The 19,000-nt window shown below is 44.3% G+C and overlaps 1 protein-coding gene across 3 annotated transcripts in view; it reads left to right on the top strand.

Moving 5' to 3' along the window:
- The first annotated feature begins 1,249 nt into the window (after window positions 1–1,249).
- Window positions 1,250–19,000, top strand: part of osbpl3b (oxysterol binding protein-like 3b) — a 152,906-nt gene continuing 135,155 nt past the window's right edge. For 2 of the 3 annotated variants that reach the window (XM_079504542.1, XM_079504540.1), the window contains exon 1: window positions 1,250–1,439. The gene's annotated coding sequence lies outside the window, so the exon portion shown is untranslated. Of the gene's footprint in view, window positions 1,440–3,705; window positions 3,762–19,000 lie in introns of those variants that run through there. The other variant, XM_079504541.1, reaches the window with a different exon arrangement.

The raw sequence follows: 19,000 nt of genomic DNA, 5'->3' as shown, positions 1-19,000 counted from the left end.
TGTTACTGAATGGCCCTGGTGGATTTATCATCATCATGAGACTGACATAGCTGTGAGTCCGGGATCTGTCCACTAGATGGCACAATACTCCCATACTTAATGGGGGTAAACTCAGCTGAGTTCTCAGAAAATTTGTAACAAGCAATATAAGTATTTGAATCCCATCATCAGAGTAGTAAGGGTTAGGTTTGACTACTTTTTGATCGCTAATTAAAATGTCTTAAAACCAGCGTAGCCCCATGTATGCGCTCTCTTAAAACCAGTAAGTAAGCTGCTAATGTCTTACAATGTCTAAGCAGGCTGCATGCACACATTACACAATAATGGCGGACGGTATACTCAAAGTTGTTTATTGCCAAGAATCGTTTACTCAATGCTCTAATTAGTTAATTACCTCCTGCCGTGAAGTCTGCTGAGCTGTTCGTGGCGTGACCTTTTACCCACAACTTGACCACAAAGTGCAATGCGATAGTGTTGTGTAGGCCGAGCATGGATCAATGGAATGGTTTTTAATTTCACAATCATGGTGCTTTTTTTGCTGTCTGTAATGGGATAGGGCAGCTATTCAGTAGTTTTGTAATCTCCAAGTTCCAACATCTACATTTAATTACATTTTGTAATTTAATATTTTAATTTAATTGTATATGCCTATACTATATTATAGCATCAAAATAGTCATCATGGACCAAGGTCACTCATCTATGACAGTCAGTCTTGTCTTGTATCAAGGCTACAAAAGCAGTTTAACCTCTACTTGCATTTGTACAAATTTGGAATAATTTTGAAAACATTTAATGACCCTTTTTATGGGTCTGGGTCTCTCTATATTTTCTGATGGGGGCCCGGGGCCAACCGACCAGCCAGGGGGGTCCCCGGGGGCGGCCCGGCCGACCCATGTCTATCCATTTGGGTGTCGGGAGAATGGTACTCGCACAGTTGACAAGAAACGAGACGCAGGCTTCACGGAAAAGATGCTTTTTTTTACTGGAATACCAAACGTTTAATTAACTGTCAACGGTACAAGTCCCGCCTCCCTGCACTCCGGTTGGAGATTCTAGCCGTCGATGAGGCATCGCCACCTCCCCCTCGCACCGCCGAGCTGCAAGCTCACAGCTCGTCGTGGACGCGAGTCACGCGACCCGCTGTGAGCTTGCAGATCGGCTATTTCCACACACACCGCCGTACGGCGAACGATCATATTACACCCGGCTGTGGAGCCGCGAGAGAGAGAGAGAGGGCAGTTGATAAACGGATGCACGCAACCGCTAGAGTTGCAGGGTGCGTGAGACTGAGCATGAATGTCGATCATTCAACCGCCAGAGATCACAGGGTCTACGCTTCATCTCTCTCATAAAACTATAACCCGCTCTACAAAAGCCCTTTTCAAAGAGAATACAACGCTTTCAACACTTGGGGAATTCACATCTGAAAGTGTCAAGGTGAGTGCATGCGCTATTTAATCACAGACAAGTCTAACATTTTAGGCTACTTTAATAAGCTTCCAGTTATTTGTTATAGGCTAGCCTACTGCTTATAGCCTACTTATTTAATTATACAGAGATATTGTCATGGCAGCAGCATGCACCTTTGTTTGTGCGCGCGACTCGGCGCGAGGTTCAACTGACATTCGTGAAATCTAATTAAAAGTTGGCTTTTTGATTTGTATCAAGGGAATTGCATTGTTTTCCGTTGTTAATTGCATTTCTTCGCCCTTGAAGAAGGTATACAGTATTCAACAACTACCATACTACAAGGGCTAAGTCCTACAGTACAGTATATACCCTCATAAATAATGGATGGATTAATTGCCTGCTCAAGGTTAAGTCAACAGTGAACAGTAGCCATGCAGACAATATCCTGTATGAAAAGTCAGTCAGTAGGCAACTTATATGGTCTCACAAGCAGTTGGTTCTCAAAGTGAGATCCAGGGACCCACAGGGGAACGTTGAGGGGGTTCCACAGGGGGTACCCAGCAAAAATCAACTCCGTTTGGGCGTGGGGGGCGTGGGGGGGGGGTCCAGACCCACAGGAACGCACCCAGGGTGCCGGCCCGGTTCCGGCGAGCCGCCCCGCGTCCGAAACGGTAGAGAAATGACAGAGTTACCATGTGGGGGTCCCCGGGGGTGGGGGGGGGGGGGTGCTCCAGACCCCCAGGGGGCCGGGCCGGTTCCGGCGTGCCGCCCCGCGTCCGACACGGTTGACAAATGACAGAGTTACCGTGTGCCGGTCCCTCTACTGTACTGTACTGTACTGTCACTGTATACTGGCACACCCGAAATATCATATCATATACAGTTAATATGTGCGTGTGTGTTTGTGTGTGTGTTAGGTTGCGCACAGGTGGTGAAAAACAACCATGCTGTTTTCGTGCTCATACCCAGCCAGCCAGGCAGGCACCCACCCAGCCACCCACACACATAACTCCGTATGGGAGTGGTTGCACCACTCAAAAAAATAAAGGGACCCATACAAATGTGTCCACGACCCACAAATGTGTCCCGACCCAGTGTTTGGGAACCAGTTATCTACAGCACAAGCTCACAGTGCCTTTTGTTTGGAAGATTTAGAAAAAATCTGGAAACGTTTGTGGAAAAATTGGAAATAGTTTAACAACACAAATCTTCTCTTATATTATGTGGGCTCCCTGCCTGGCATAAATTACTTTCAGATTCGGGTCCGCGGCCAAATAGGCTATATCAATTTGAAAATGTTTGAGAGCCACATTCCTGCTAGCCTGGCTTCCAGCCTGATTTACATTCCTGCAGCATGTATTGAATAATAGGCCTAATAAATAGATCCATCCCAGACCCCCCTTCTAGAAAAGTTATAGGACATATAGTACATCAATCCAGTAATTCGCCATTTCTAAAGGCAGCAATGAATCAGCTACTTAGAGAGTGAAATGGTGAATAATGTGCACTGCTTGGAATAGGAAAGAGTGGCCGTGTGTGTGTGTGTGTGTGTGTGTGTGTGTGTGTGTGTGTGTGTGTGTGTGTGTGTGTGTGTGTGTGTGTGTGTGTGTGTGTGTGTGTGTGTGTGTGTGTGTGTGTGTGTGTGTGTGTGTGTGTGTGTGTGTGTGTGTGTGTGTGTGTGTGTGTGTGTGTGTGTGTGTGTGTGTGTGTGTGTGTGTGTGTGTGTGTGTGTGTGTGTGTGTGTGTGTGTGTGTGTGTGTCCTATCTGGAGTTGTGAGGAGGAGTGGAGAAACCATGCTCATGTTCCTTCAGAATTTAATTTGAGCTGGGATTTGGTTCTCAACAAAGTGTGGGTATGCAGTGTGTGCAGTGCTGCCCAACACGAGTAGGTTGTTTTAGCTAGCAATTGACATCTACTGTTTGGTAATATAGCAGTCCATTAATTCCCACTCTTCACTCCACCTCCTGACAGATGCACTGTACACAGTACTGTACTAATGTATGTCAAATTCAGCCTGGGGGGAATTTGTCAAAAGTACTATACTCAAAACATTTTTGTAATTTTATGTTGGCTTGACCCACACAAAAACTCAGGATAGGTGGTCAGCACTGGTCACCAAGGTTAAATTGGCTACTTTTCTCAAAATGATAAAAATATGTTTTAAGTAAAGTATACGATTGAATTAGTTGTTGTGCTGCCAGAACACGCATGGGCCCTGAAAGAGGTCTATTCAGATGTGTTTCTCTTTTTTTGGGGGTGGGGGTAGGTGGCTTCATCATCTGAAGGGGTTTCCTCAAAGTGAATGCCAGCTCTGTTTACCGACAAGACCGACAGAGCGAACATTTGAGGTATGTGGCACTGTTGTAAATAAATGCTCTGCATTTTGTGACTGAAGTGAATAGAGAATTCACTGTTGAAGCTTAAAGCAGCAGTTCACCCAAAAATGTGACTTATTTTCCATCAATTACACACCCCATGAAGCCTTCAATTCATGGAGATGTATAGCGGGTATGCACGTGACATCATCATCATCATACCTGGAAGTGATGTGGGAACGCCTACTGAGAAAAACAGTCTTTCTAACCCTGACAGCCTCTCACTTAATGCATGCGCATACCCTCTATCATGTCATTTTTTGAGGTGAACTACTTCAATGAAAATGTGTTTCATAGGAGGGCCCACTTAATAACTCTCCTCATTCTGCCTTTTCATGCAGGCAACTCACTCTAAACAGCACGGCAGATGTAGTCTTGAGCATATGTACATCAATAATATTTATACTGTAGCACCTTTCATCGGCATGTCATTCTGCATATTGGTACTGTAAATAAATATACACCGCCACAACCGGCCCCTCCAGTTACACACAAGACAAGTCCACTCAGGAATTGGCAGAATTCCTGGAACGTTAACAACACGAAGGAGAAAAACTGTTTTCCCCGCCGCACGGTCTACACGGGAACATAAACTAAACTTCACACACTGCGGGGGCACCCGAGTGGCAGCCCAGTTCTTCTATCACTTCCACACAGCAAAAGGAACAAATCACTTCTACACTGCAAAGGAATAAATATATAACTGTGGGGGTGCCCATGCCTGCCTGGTGGTGGCTCAGCCTGTTAGTGCACAAACCATATGGTCCCTGATTCCCTGTGAGTGGGGACCACCCTTGTTTGGAATCTGATTGCCGACTTTTCTCGCACGTCTCTCTCCTCTCTTTCTGTCTGAGTCTACACTGAACTCTCTGTAATGAAGCATAACTTTAAAAAAAACAATCAGAACCACACTGGAGCACTACAGACAGACAGACAGACAGATACCTACCTAGATAAGTAGATAGATTCACCGTCCTTGATTGATCGTGCAAGGGAAATTCAGTTGTCATGGCAGCACCGCAGTACGAAAAACACAGGACAGAAACGTATAAGAGTAGAGGGATGCATCCAAGTTTCAAAAATACAAAATTAATTAGTCTTATAAGAGTGAGTAAACGAGTTGAATATACTGTACATAGAAATAAGGCACCAAAAAAACAAAGGAGATTTAATTAGGGTCTCCGCAATTGGACCTTCCAGGATTTTCATGGTGACTGTAAAAGGTGTTATTTATATTTATCCCCTTAATTTGTCCTCTGCATTTGACGTATTTCGGAGCATGCAATGAGCAGCCACAGTGCAGCGCTGTGCTCGGGGGACTTACTCCAGTTGTATGCCACTAATGCCAGTATACCTTTTGTTCAAGGGCACTGGCAGCTGGAGTACAGTATCAGTATGTACCTAATATGCATGTCTTTTTGGTGTGGGAGGAAACCCAATGGAAACACAGGGATAGAGCATGCCAACTCCACAGAGAAAGGCCTCCCCCGCCGGCCGGGATGAGGCAAACGTTAGTGCTGCTAACCATTGCGCCACTATGTGGAAAATGTATCCCCAGTAATGGATATGGTTAAATTCGGCCAATGACAGTAGCACGCTCCGTTCTGAGTTTGCCCTTGGCTGCCTCCCGCCAACGTGCCTCTATCTGAATAGATGTGCAGTGTCATGTAATCCATGCTGCCGTGACGTCACGTGGTGCTGCTCATCTATAATGTGTTAAAGCTGGAGGCAGCGTGTGTACTCATAGGCGCGGATCTAGACATTTTAAAATAACTATCTACTGTTTGGTAATATAGCAGTCCATTCATTCTCCCCCCTGGAGCTTTTTTTTTCCTCCTTCCCAACGTGGTGCATACTGTCTGCACACGTGTACGCATTACAATTATGATGTAGGCCTGCGATATTCGGAAATTTACAGCAAGGGATTGCTTAAAAATAATAAACGGCCAAAAACTAAGCCAAATAAATGCAAACTGAGGGTATTTAAACACTTGCAGTAATGTACCGTATCATGAAGGTTTAGGACTTTTGGGGTTATTTTATTGACACAAATTAATAAGCCCATTGTTAATAACAGTGAGAAGGACCGTATGTGTCACTGTTATTCACTGTTACCCCTTTTTTGGGGGGGGGGGGGGGGGGCTGAGCTTGAGCCTCTTCGCGGTCATGTGGACGCTCAAGGGGCTCGGGGGCCCCTGGGCCTGGACCCAACAGGCCCGTTGGATAATCCTCCCCTGTGTGTACTGTGTGTGTAGTGCAGGTTTTCAGGACTTCTACTCCTGGCTGCGTCATTGCTGCCAAGGACTTCTCTCTCTTTCCTGCAACTTGCTGCCATATATGGTGTATCTTGTTACATTGTTAAAGTGATGCTGTTGGCTGGTAGAGAATGGCTTACAACCTGGGCGATTGATTAATTGGTGATTGAATATTTTATTAGACAGAAATGCAATACAGTATGAGTAGTCAAACACTTTGTAAAAGTATTACACCAAAAACGTCCTTGCTGTCTTATTTTCCACTGGGGTCATATATCCAATTCAAATAACACATACCGGTATGTGACACATACAGTATGTGTAAACACATGTGTATCTGAAACAAACATTTGACCCATCCTAATCAACAGGATTGCTTTCTATTGGTCCCTTTTAGTATGACGTGTGTATGATCATTGATTCAGTCAGTCAGACACGCACATAGTGTGATGCTGGTGGGTGCAACCATGAGGCCATTCTGAACTCGTTAAAGGACCACTTCACCACTTTTCAACCTATCTTCATATAATAGGTCCTCACTAATAATCATGGCGCAATTTTTTTCTACTCGGTCTGTGTCTCATACAGTAGGAGAGCTGTGGGCAGTTCAGAAACCGTCCTGAGATCATCGATGGGGAATACAAGCTAATAGAAACTGCAGGCTTTCTAGTCCTGAAGAGTTGCAATGCGAAATCATTATTCTCACGATAATGAAAATCTAAACATTTTTGTAAAAAAATCTTGTTTAAAAAAAATCTGCCTAATGATGATGTCACTGGAGGACGGTTTCTAAACTGCCCAGTGCCCACAGCCCTCCTATGAGACACAGACTGAGTAGAAAAGAATCGTGCCATTTTATCATGATTATTAGTGAGGACCTATTATATGAAGAGAGGTTGAAAAGTGGTGAAGTGGTCCTTTAAATGTAGCAATGAATTCAAACATTATTACTATTATTTTTTTTAAGGTATTTTTGGGGCTTTTTCTGCCTTTTATTGATAGGTTGAAAGTATATTGACAGGACATGGGGAGAGAGATGGGAGGGAAGACACGCGGCAAAGGCCGTCGGGATCGGGAGTCGAACCCGTGACACTCCGTCAGGCCGGCTCAGCAGCCTAGGTGCCCAGACGGTTGAGCCAACCGTCCGGGCCCAAACATTTAATTTGATCAGCTTTTGCACTTTTCCTTCGTACTGTACAGTACATCTCCTCACCACCGCAGAGGTGGCTCAGGGTTAGAGTGGCCGGATGGCCAGAGTTAGTGTCGAAGTGTCGAGTGTTGAGCAAGACACTGAACCCCTAATTGCTCCTGATGTGCTGGTTGGTGCCTTACATGGTTTCCGCCGCCATCGGTGTATGAATATATGGGTGAATGAATGTAATGCACAATCTATGTAAAGCGCCTTGGATAAAGGCTCTATATAAATGCACCATTTACCATTCAAGCCCTATACCAGGGGTGCCCAAAAGGTAGATTGGCCCTAAAACATATATAATTTAAATAGAGCATTAGAAAGTTACAGTACATACAAAAACAAAAACTATTTCCATTTCCCCCCCTATATTTCCCATTCTAAGTGTGTTTGTCATGTTCTTTAAACTATTTTCAGCAATGAGATCATATTTTTTGGTGGGTAGATCTTGTTGCGCTGGTCATTTTGAAAGTAGCTCTCAAGTCAAAAAAGTCTGGGCACCCCTGCCCTATACCATCAAGTTCCCCAAGTTGTTTAGTAAGAAGCTCAGTAGGTTGTGTTGCTGCCTAAGACAGTTTTTGTGAATATGTCGTAGGTAGGGTGTATAGGGAGATACTTCCGAATTGCCAAAATAGCTGCTATGCAAGCTCACAACGTGTCACATTGCGACGATGCCAGGGGCAATGAGGTTACAATTAGGGTTGTCCCGATCCGATCACGTGATCAGAAATCGGGGCCGATCGTGTCATTTTCAAATGATTGGAGTCGGATCGGAAGTAAAGAAAAACCCTGATCGGGACATCCCTAGTATCAATATTACATCCATATTATGATATTAGACTGGATATTGTCTGTGATTTTGGATATTGTGGGAAAAATCGGTATCGGCAGATACTCAAAAATCTAAAAGAAATGTGACCGGGACATCCCTAGTTACATCCCTAGTTAAAATTTATTTGATTTAAATTGTTAAATTCAAACATAAATTACATAAATTATAAAACATCTGTCTGATTTACTAAAAAGGAAATTTTATTTTATTCAGTCTTATCTGGCCAGAAGCAAGCAAGGATAAAAATGAATGACCAGAGGTGTGTGGCTGGCAGACACGTTTCACCAGTGGTGTGCCGTCAGGGCCAGCAAGGCCTTCTCTGCTGGCCCTGCACCTGATGCAGAATTTTATAATAAAATGTTATAATAAATATTTATTTTTTGAAAATATATTGTATTTATTTTGCTGCCGTCTCTCATTCAGACAGGGAGGCAGGCTGGACACGCTGCTTCCATTCTGTGCAGGTACAACAGCGCTTGTTTTTTGAGTGGTGCAAACCACTCCAACAACCAGCTTTGTCTGTATCTATGTTTGTGTACCTGTGTCCGTGCACAGGTGAGCATGGTTACCATGGTCACTGACATTACGTCAGACCACAGCTGATCAGGCTATATAAGACCTTGCACCACTCAGTTCACACAGGTGTGATTTTTTTTTAACCAATGAGATTATTTCCTTGTGTTGTCTCCGGGTAAAATTCTCTACTGCGAGGCCTTCAGGATCACCACTGAGGGCCCTTGCTGTTGAATTGAATGGGAGTGACAGGTTCCTTAGCCAATCAGATTTCGAGTTTGCCCTGCTGGGCGTTTCTTTCAAGTGCCAGGGTACTCTAGCTGGCCTTTGGGTTACCGCCTTGCCTGTATCCCATCGCTGGGGAAATATTTTGTCCAATGAGAAACTTTTAAACTGGTGTTTAAAAGTTTCTGCACGAGTTCCCATCTATTGGTTGGCTGAGGAGCTAAATTAACAGATTTAACGGCTGAAGGAGGAGAAGAAACAGATTTAGTGGTGGATTTACAGTCAAAGCCTTTTTCGAGAAGGAAGGACTTTTTAAGAAAATCTTGCAGGGTTGACCATGGTATGATGCAGGCAGCCATGGTAAGGTAATGTGATCGCGATGCGACGCAGCTTATTGATGATTGATCGTTTTATAGGCTATGGTTGTGGACTTGTGGTGGTTGTTCGTGCTGACAGTGTGTGGCCGAGTCTCAAGTGGCTGTGCGCTGTGTGTGTGGCTGTGCGCTGCGGAGCCACTTGAGTGTGTGTGCGTGTGTGTGAGTGTGTGTGCGTGTGTGTGTGCGTGCGTGTGTTTACTATAGTCTCCGCCGGTGCGTGCTTTCATGTTGTATAAGAACATATGACAGGTTGTTGTTGTGTATTTGCCAGTGTGTGTTTGTGTGTGTGTGTGTGTGGGGGGGGGGGGGGTGGGGGGGGTTGGGTTGACGGCCTAGTTCATTTCGGCACCGGCCGCCACTGCGTTTCACACTAGAGCAGCAGCTGCTGAAATCAAGTGAATGTGATTTCCACGACGGGGGTGGTTTAGCTAGGAGTACATGCACGCTGTAGAAGAGGGTTTATCTTTTTTTGGGGGAGGCGGAAGTTGTGGGACTTCAAGGAAATGACGTCGTTGACGTCATTCTCTGTGAATGAAACAAGTGTGTGTCGAAAGTATATCGTATCCGGGGGAAATACATCCGTCCCGACACGTACGGCGATACCGTCTCTGCCTTTTAGGTTGTGACCAGGCCTTTCTCTTCGCAGATGAGTAAGTCTGGGACTGAGGCTACAGTAAGTAGATGCAGACGGCAGGTACAGCTGCGCCCCCATGCATGCTAGCAGGTGTTTACTCTAGCTGCGAGGGCGCTACGCTACATGCATAATACATGTGGCTTCGAAATGTAAACGGGTAAAAGAGGCTTAGCAGCGCTCATATGAAGCCATGGACGACTGTGGCTCAGGAGGTAGAGCAGGTCGTCCAATGATCCATGGGTCGGCGGTTCGAATCCCGGCTCCTCCTGTCTACATGTCGTAGTCTCCTTGGGCAAGACACTGAACTCCAAATTGCTCCCGATGTGCTGGTTGGTACCTTGCATGGCTTCCGTCGCCATCGGTGTATGAATGTGTGTGTGAATGGGTGAATGTAATGCACAATCTATGTAAAGCGCCTTGGATAAAGGCGCTATATAAATGCACCATTTACCATTTATGGACATGGAAACCTGAGTACTATTTTGGTGCTTAATGAAAAATACAATTGCAATGTCTAAATGAACGTTTGTGCACGCCACAGACACAGTGCTCTGCTCATGATAGTAAAAGCCAGATCAACACTGTACTGTGCATCAATTCATTTCTAATTTCAAATAACTGAATGCAGGAGTTACAGACAGTGCCAAGGATTGTGTACCGTACATTTGAAATCTAACGGCCCTGATTATACTTGACACATCTGCAAGCGGACGCGATTCTAATGATAATGCCACTTCTGCCTTCACAGTACACACTTTATCCGTTAACATAAATTGAATTCAAGCACACTGGGTTGTCTTCATAGGCTTTCAGCGATGAGTCGCAGTGTAAAGATGCGGGTATAGCTACACGGTTCTCCTCGCACAACTTATCTTTAAACAGAGTGTTAATATTTCTGTTCTAACGCATGATGCACAATCACCGCAGGTGGTACGCGCATGTGGTCATAAGCCGGTGCCGAAATGTAATATCATATAGCGTACAAGTAGAGGTGCTCCGATTATGGGACCAATCCCGACCAATACCTATCTTTTGTGTAACGGGAAAATTTGAATATTTCTAAAATTATTTTGTGTCAAAAACTCACCTAAAAAACTCACCTAAATGGTATAAAAGGTCGGTTTCTCCAGATCGGGTCGGGTAAGGTCCGATTGAGTCATTTGGAGTAAAAATCGGCCGATCGATCGGAGCACCTCTACGTACAAGTTTAATTTGTGTTGAACCCTATTGTCCCTATTCTGGGCATGATGTCATAGTGGACGAACACTAGCGCACAAATAGCAGATCATGGCTCACATGTAGCATTGTGGCGCGTTGTGAGCTCGTAGAGAGGCTGTTCTCGGCAAACGGCTAATTGGTGTGAAGGGATCAAACCGGGTCCGAGGAGGATAGCCCCTGGGTGACCCAGGTCAGCAAGGTGTGTAGGGATTAAGTGGTTCATTCTTGTCCTGTCTGTCAACATGACTGGCCTGAGAGCAGCTCATCAGGTAGTGCTGTGGTACTTTACCATCTGCCTTTCTCTCCATGTCAGACTGTGAAGGGTTGTCCCCATTGGGGTTGCATACTTAGTTTAGACTAGTCATTGGTTAGACATGGGTTAAGGTTAGGTTTAGGTGTGCTGCCCTGGTGGGAGGTTAGGGTTAGGGTGAGGGTTTAAGATGGATTGTAGTTCTAGGACTAATGACTGGTCTAACCAATGACTAGTCTAAACCAAATACTGTCTAAAATGAGGCCCCATTTACACTGGCAGACAAATCTAGCCTGAATCAGATCTGTGCCACATCAAGATTGAAATCTGATTGGTTTAAATGGTCACATGACTCATTTAGACAAATCAGATTCCAATCTGGATGTGGCTCAGATCTGATTCATGGCTGCCAGTGTAAATGGGGCCTAAGTACTGCACCCGTCTCCATTTTCAAGCTTGAGATCAGTGTGCAGACTTCCCTCCTTCTAAACTGTACAGTGTTTGTGTTCAGCACCCGTAGAATCGTTTGGACTTTTATCTCCATTCTCGTCCAGGGTGTGCAGAGAGGAGTGCAGGGGGGATGCAGTCTGAGTCAAGTGGCCCATTTCAAGTCCCTCTACACACATTTGAATCATAGTCTTTTGAATAAAAATGCATTTAGTTTTAGTCAAAGTTTTGTCACATGAAATGTCTTTGTGTTTAGTCTAGTTCTACTCATTATCATACGATTTTAGTCGACTAACTATCATACGATTTTAGTCGACTACATCTACAGAAATGTATTTTGGTGGGTCTTGATGTCATTGTAAATGTAATGGCAGATTATACACTTGGTTGCATGCTGAAAATATCCAATCTACAAGTTCACAGCGTGTCGCAACGCGTTATGAGCTTGCAGATCTGCTATCTGATCTCTTCTCCACTAGTCCCTCCCTGACATTTTCAGCTAGTTTTTATTTGTATTATTTGTATTTGTATTTAGTCATAGTTTTAGCCTTCATAGCTTAGTTTTTTATTGACTTTTCGTCAGTGAAAAAGGTAGTCGACAAACATTCTTCGTCATATAGTTTTAGTGGACGACATGAATGACATTTTAGACAAAGCCAGCTCCACTACTGCCTTAATGGTCTTTAAAACAGGAAGAACAATACAGTACATTCACTTCAGTCTCGGTACTCCCTGCTGGGTCACTTCCACCTTCCACTACTGTATATTGGTGGTCTAGGGCTGAATTATTTAACGTCCTTCCCATTTTCAAGCATGGTATTTCTCGTGCACTTTAATAATGTAGGGCACTATTAAAAGGGTATTTGTGTCGGTCGACCATGTCAGTGGCAGATTACAAACATGGCACACGTTAGGTTAATTGCTCATTAGCACTGTGCACCGTGACAATGTATTGACGTTTTAAATGTCGTGTGACCATTATAAGTGTGGACTGCACTTCAATATAGTTCAATATAATACAATAGATGGTGCTAACCAGATGAAATGCAGCATCCCTGGGGTGAGCGTGTTGTGTGCTTTTTCTTTTGCAAGGAAATTTGGTGTTCAGGGACAAAAGGAGCAGACCTATTAGAGAGCCTTGGGGGACCCCCGGGCAACAACGTATATACACTAGACTAGATTCTACAAAGTGTCTTCTATATCTGAAAAACCTATGTTTCTATGTCAGTGGTTCTCAAACTATTTCATGTCAAGGAGCCCCGGAATTATATGTATTTGGCCGCGACCACCATATGGAAATATGTTTTTCCAGGGACCCCCCCCCCCCCTCCCCCAGAAGCTAATATTTGAGTTAAAAATGTTCACTGTGAAAGAATATATATTCAAAGGTTTGCACGCTTTTTCAAGATTTCTCAAAAATAGCAGATCTATACAAGCTCGTAGCACGGCACTCGATGCTGCGCTATGAGCTTGTAGATCTGCTATCTTTCTACAGCTAAAGTTTAAAATAAGGGTTAAAGTGGTTAAAAGCTAATGTGACACAGATGCGTCCTCATGTCAAAATGGGTTAAGGAATAACTAGCAGTGTTTAATTGAAATCATGAATTTACCATGTAATATTTTGTCTTGATAAATTAAATATACATTTTCACATGAACAGTACAGTACATATGAACTGTGACCTACTGAACGAACTACTGTGTAGAGCGCACCAGTAAAACACTGACGCTCCTGAGTACATGTACCTCTTTTCCATCTCGTTAAAACTTAAAAGCATCCATCTGTATTTTCATTCTCTTGTCAGAGTATTAAAAAAACAGACTTTTTCCCCCCTATCAAACTTGGTCAGCCCTGCTGAAACAAAATTAAGTGGCTCCTTCATTCTTGTTAGACTTGTCTCTTTTATACTGAAATATTGGCTCTGGGGAACACTATACAGCCCAAAAATTGGAATTGGATGGCAAAAAATAGCTTTCCAGAGAGTCTGATGACTTCAAAGCTCTGTGGTTCAGAAGTGATATATTAGCACCACTCTGAGAATGAAACGACTTGCTCCAAATGCAACACTTCAAAGCGTGACAGCTTGTGGACAGACGTTTAATTCAGTCGTATTTCAAAACGCTTCAAATATGAAATGACCCGAGGCTGTTCAATTTCATTCAACTCAACTGTCAGTCTGTGAGATGGGTCGTCGTTCTTCTTCTGCCAAACTGCACATCTTACTTGGTAGAAAAATACAGCCTCTCTCCATCTCCCTAGTTTCCTACGCAGATATGACTTTGTCACTTGTTCTCGTATAGTGTCCGAATTGTTCAGATCAGCCTGTTAAAGCGCCACCATTAGGCTGATTTTTGCAAAAATATATATTACTCCTACAGATTTTGTCCAAAAATCTAAATAATTGGTACACAGTATCTCTATTATTCATGTGATCAACAAACACAGATCTGTCCGACTTTACATAATCCATCCTGATTGGTTAAGATTGCCATCCGAAGTTTGCAGGATTGGTCCGTTTTGAACATAATGCCTCAAATCATGAAAGCAGTGTGCGGTTTTGGTGAAATTTCATTCCCACTTAACTAGGCAGAGGGAAAAGAACTACCCAGCTTTTCACATTTGCAGGTCGATTTTTGCAAACAAAATGCCACAAATCATGAACGCAGCGTCCGATTGCTGTGAAAGGCCTAAGAGGGGGGGGGGGGGGGGGGGATGATTACGAATTTACGATCACACAGTCACATACCTTTACTTGGTCTCACTTTGCGAGCTCTGCCTCTTGGCACAGCAGCAGGCAGCGCGGGCCCGTTCAAAGCATTATCTCAGGGTGCTACAAATGTCTATCTACATCCTGTAAGTACTTAGAAATACAACTAGTGTTGACTAATCATTTACAAGTGGCTCTTATTTTGAAGAGGAAGAGGAAGTCTATTTCGGTTGTAACCAAGCTGCCATGACAAGTTGAAGCTCTAGTCTAAACAAGTGGTAAACAAGAACCCACGTGGATTAACCACAAGCTTTTAGCCAAAGTTCATATATTTACGATATAAAAACCATGCATCTGTGACTTAAACAATGTGCACACTAAGTACGTTAAACATGGAACCTCCACAGCATTAGGTGAGTAAGTTAAGTGGTCAAATCATCAACAGCTGCCCAAAAAAAGGTAGGCTACAGTACTGGTTACTGTCACTGCCTGCAAGAATGTGATGTTATTAAACTGAAGTTCACTTAGCCTGCTTTATATCATGCCCTTGAAAGGTGCTTGTACTCTGAACTGTTTGGCCGCCGTGCCAATTCTTATAGACATTTAGTTGAAGTGTGTCCGCCGTGCACTGTGGTACTGAATGGTTTGAATTTGTGTGTGTGTGTGTGTGTGTGTGTGTGTGTGTGTGTGTGTGTGTGTGTGTGTGTGTGTGTGTGTGTGTGTGTGTGTGTGTGTGTGTGTGTGTGTGTGTGTGTGTGTGTGTGTGTGTGTGTGTGTGTGTGTGTGTGTGTGTGTGTGTGTGTGTGTGTGTGTGTGTGTGTGTGTGTGTGTGTGTGTGTGTGTGTGTGTGTGTGGGGTCCTTTCGTGCGCTCTAACTTGTTCCGTCAGTGGCCTATTATAGCGCCACCATGAGGCCACAATAATCTACCTGACCTGGCGGAGTCCTGTGCACTTTTATTTTTAGGTTATAGCATGTCGTTTTAGACGGATCAGATGCTAAGTTTATTGTTTATCATGGTGTCCTAGTTTCTTTGAGGCATTACACTGTTCTCTTTGCACTCTACTTATTATCTGACTATTTTACCATGTTTGTTGTGTGATATGGAAGAATATATGGAGGAAGTACTCTTTTATATGGTATGCACGCACGCACGCACGCACGCACGCACGCACGCACGCACGCACGCGCACTGTATAATATATACTAGCTGATTTGATTCAGAATTTAGCTAAAACGGCATTCTGCAAGATTGCAGGAGCTCTGCTCCCTCATACTGCTTTATCTGTGACAGTCCACAGATGGGAGAGTAATGGGAGATGATTCCACTTCTAAATATATCCTCACTGGAAGCGCTTTGAGAGTGCTGGCGGCGCCCATGTGGTCTGTTGGTCTTCTGTTGTGTGTCAAAAATGTTAAATCTTTTAACAGTGCTTTCATTGATGGGAAATAAGGGAAGGGGCACATGCAGTGTCTGACGCCACCGGTGGCCCTGTGCCCAGTTCCGGCTGTTTTGACGGGATCCCGTAATGTCAGACCTCACCCCTCCATCCCGTCTTGAGTTGTGCGTGTGTGTGTGTGTGTGTGTGTGTGTGTGTGTGTGTGTGTGTGTGTGTGTGTGTGTGTGTGTGTGTGTGTGTGTGTGTGTGTGTGTGTGTGTGTGTGTGTGTGTGTGTGTGTGTGTGTGTGTGTGTGTGTGTGTGTGTGTGTGTGTGTGACTGTGTGTGACTGTGTGTGTGTGTGTGTGGTGGTTGTTGCGGGAACAGTACCATTACCTGCAATTTGTAAGACAAAGACTGAGTGAATTAGGCCATCATGCTCGTCACTCTAAAAAGATGGGGTCTAATAAAGTCGCCTACATTAATAATTGGCTTCATGTGCCCAGTTTGTCATCTATGACGTATCTTAACATAACACGGAAGGTTTAAGCCCGATCCGATCGCCTTTCACTTAATACGTAAAAGTAAAAATCACACCCGTGTGAAGTGAAGGGCGTTCCTATCATCGTACATCATCATGACGTACACTATGACATCATCCGACGTAAAATTGTCCATTCATTGTCAATCAATGGGAATTTAATGTTTGTGTAGGACAAAGTTTGTGCACATATACCAAAAGCTGTACATAGGAGGGGCTAAAAATCTAAAATATGGGTGCTTCTGATGGGGACTGCCCATAACCCCGACATCGCATTAGTCCGACTACGTGGCTTTGCGTGCGGATAGGGTTAGTATTCTTAGTAATGCCAGAGTCGGACCGGCGCCATCGGACTAATGACTTGACACCCCTGCTGTTCAGTCCAGCCTGTGTCCTGCGACATTAGGCCCAGACAAGACACACACAGTCAGGCACACATGTGACATAGTACACCATGTTTGTAGACAGCTCGTCTCCTGCAAACTAAAGTTCTCGCCTTTTGTTGCTTGCTGCGGCATCAAACCGGCTTTGTTCCCCTTTCTTTTGTCATGAGGGTGTAACTGTAAGTTAACCACTTTGGTACGTGGCGCCCCTATTTTGGGCCTGTCATCATACAGTCAACACATCAACAAAGCTATCCGTTGTTACACGACCGAGTACATATATAGGGGGCTCAAGTGGTTACGCTCTGACTGACTCTGTACTCTATAATTCACTGGTGTTGAGCAATGAGAGACAGCTAGAGAGAGATGGGGAAGGACAGAGGCTGCACTGTGGAGGATGTGGTTCATTAACCGGATGGGGTGGCGGCCGGCGGTGGGCCGCTTGTGAAAAGTGACACGTTGCCTGTCATGCACACAGTACATCATGCAATGACAGGCACCGATGTCGCCCCCACGCATGACCTTTAATTGTGTTCCCCTCCCACTTTTATTTTTGTTTTGCTTTCGCTCTCTCTCTACCACACCATCATCGCTCCCTAAACCTCTTTTCACTAAGAAGAAGAGCTGTGACCGTGACTTTCTTTCTATAAATGCCATTGCCCAAAGGCTTTCTGAGACAAAATGTCATGTTCCATTCATAGCCTTCGGGGGCAAGTCATTCAATCAGTCATTGTTGGTTCTGGTTCAACATTTCATATCTCTAATTTCCATCCCACTTATAAATGCGCCACGTCTCTGTCCGTCTGCGTGCGTGCGTGCGTGCGTGCGTGCGTGCGTGCGTGCGTGTGTGCGTGCGTGTGTGCGTGTGTACGGTTGTAATGCACGTAACTCGAGAACCGTTTGCCCCACCGACTTCACATTCACAGATAGTGTCCTGTGTCCCTTTTGTGCCCATACTAGATAGATACTAGATCAGGGGTGGGCAACTTTGACGATGGAGAGGGCCACTATATTTCCACACTCACTCCCTATAGGGCCATATATTGCTATCGTAGCAAAAATAGCCGATCTACAAGCTCAAAACGCGTCGCGTAGATCGGCTATTTTTGCTATGTTCGAATTGAAATCTTGAATTTTTGCTATTTTTGAATTGGAATCCTGAAAATTAACATTTATGTAATTTCAAATGCCTTTAATTATACTTGTGTTGAGCAATGAGACACTAATTTAGACTGAAGTAAATAAAGCGGGTCATGTTTGCATGTTGTGGAATTGTAACAGCTGAAACCAATATTATATCAGTATTCTGACATTAACCTGAGGGCCGCATTAAGTGAAGGTGGGGGCCGCATGTGGCCCCCGGGCCGCCAGTTGCCCACCCCTGTACTAGATAGTTAAAACGGGTGCTATGACAAGTTGACAACGGGTATTATTAGGTTCCCATCGTTCTCAAGTAGGCCGGTGGCCGACGGCACGTATACAGGTCTAGTGTTACTTACAAAGTGCACATACTGCACTTTAGAAATTGCATAACATGTAACATAGGAGGACTAAAGAACCTTGCGTAACTTCAGGAAGTTGACAAGCCGAGACGATTGTGACTCATGTTGTGTTGTGGCGTTTAATTTCAAAACAACTACTGTAAGTCGATTCCCGGTACTGGGAACACATGCCCCTGTTTACCCGTTGTTATGGAGACCAGTCTATGACGTTAGTACTATGAAGTCATATTAAGAATGAGTTTAAATTCATTTTTAAATTTATTTACTTTAGTTGTCCTTATTTGAAACAGTATTTGTTCCATCTACAATACATCATCCTAATCCACTTAGACACCGGCCATATCCTTTTGTTGGTGAGGTCCCATCATTTTTGAGTGGTGCAACCACTCCAAGGAACAGCAATGTCCGTGTTTTGTGACTATGTTTGTGTGTTTGTGTGTGACCAGTACCAATGAGTACCAAAAGTGGCGCTGTTGTGCCAGAAACGGAGAGAGAGAGATAGTTGTCTGCTAATGAGAGAGATAGAGAGAAAGAGAGAGAGAGGGATGGGGGGGGGATTTGCACCACTCAGTTCACACGGGTGTAATTTTTTAAAGAGGTTGGACAAATATTCTGTCTCGTACGAAAGGCGATGGAGTCTCTCTCTCGAGGAGTGTAGTAAATACTGCTTGCCTCTGATCTCGATGGTCAATCACTACTCTTTATTTAGGGCTTGGCTGGATGCTTGTCACGATGACAATATATGCCTGCAGTCGGCTA

The sequence above is a fragment of the Electrona antarctica genome (genome assembly GCF_951216825.1).
Source record: "Electrona antarctica genome assembly, chromosome: 6".
NCBI lineage: Eukaryota > Metazoa > Chordata > Actinopteri > Myctophiformes > Myctophidae > Electrona > Electrona antarctica.
The sequence above is the reverse complement of the archived record's forward strand: the minus strand, read 5'-3'. Positions and strand labels throughout refer to the sequence as shown.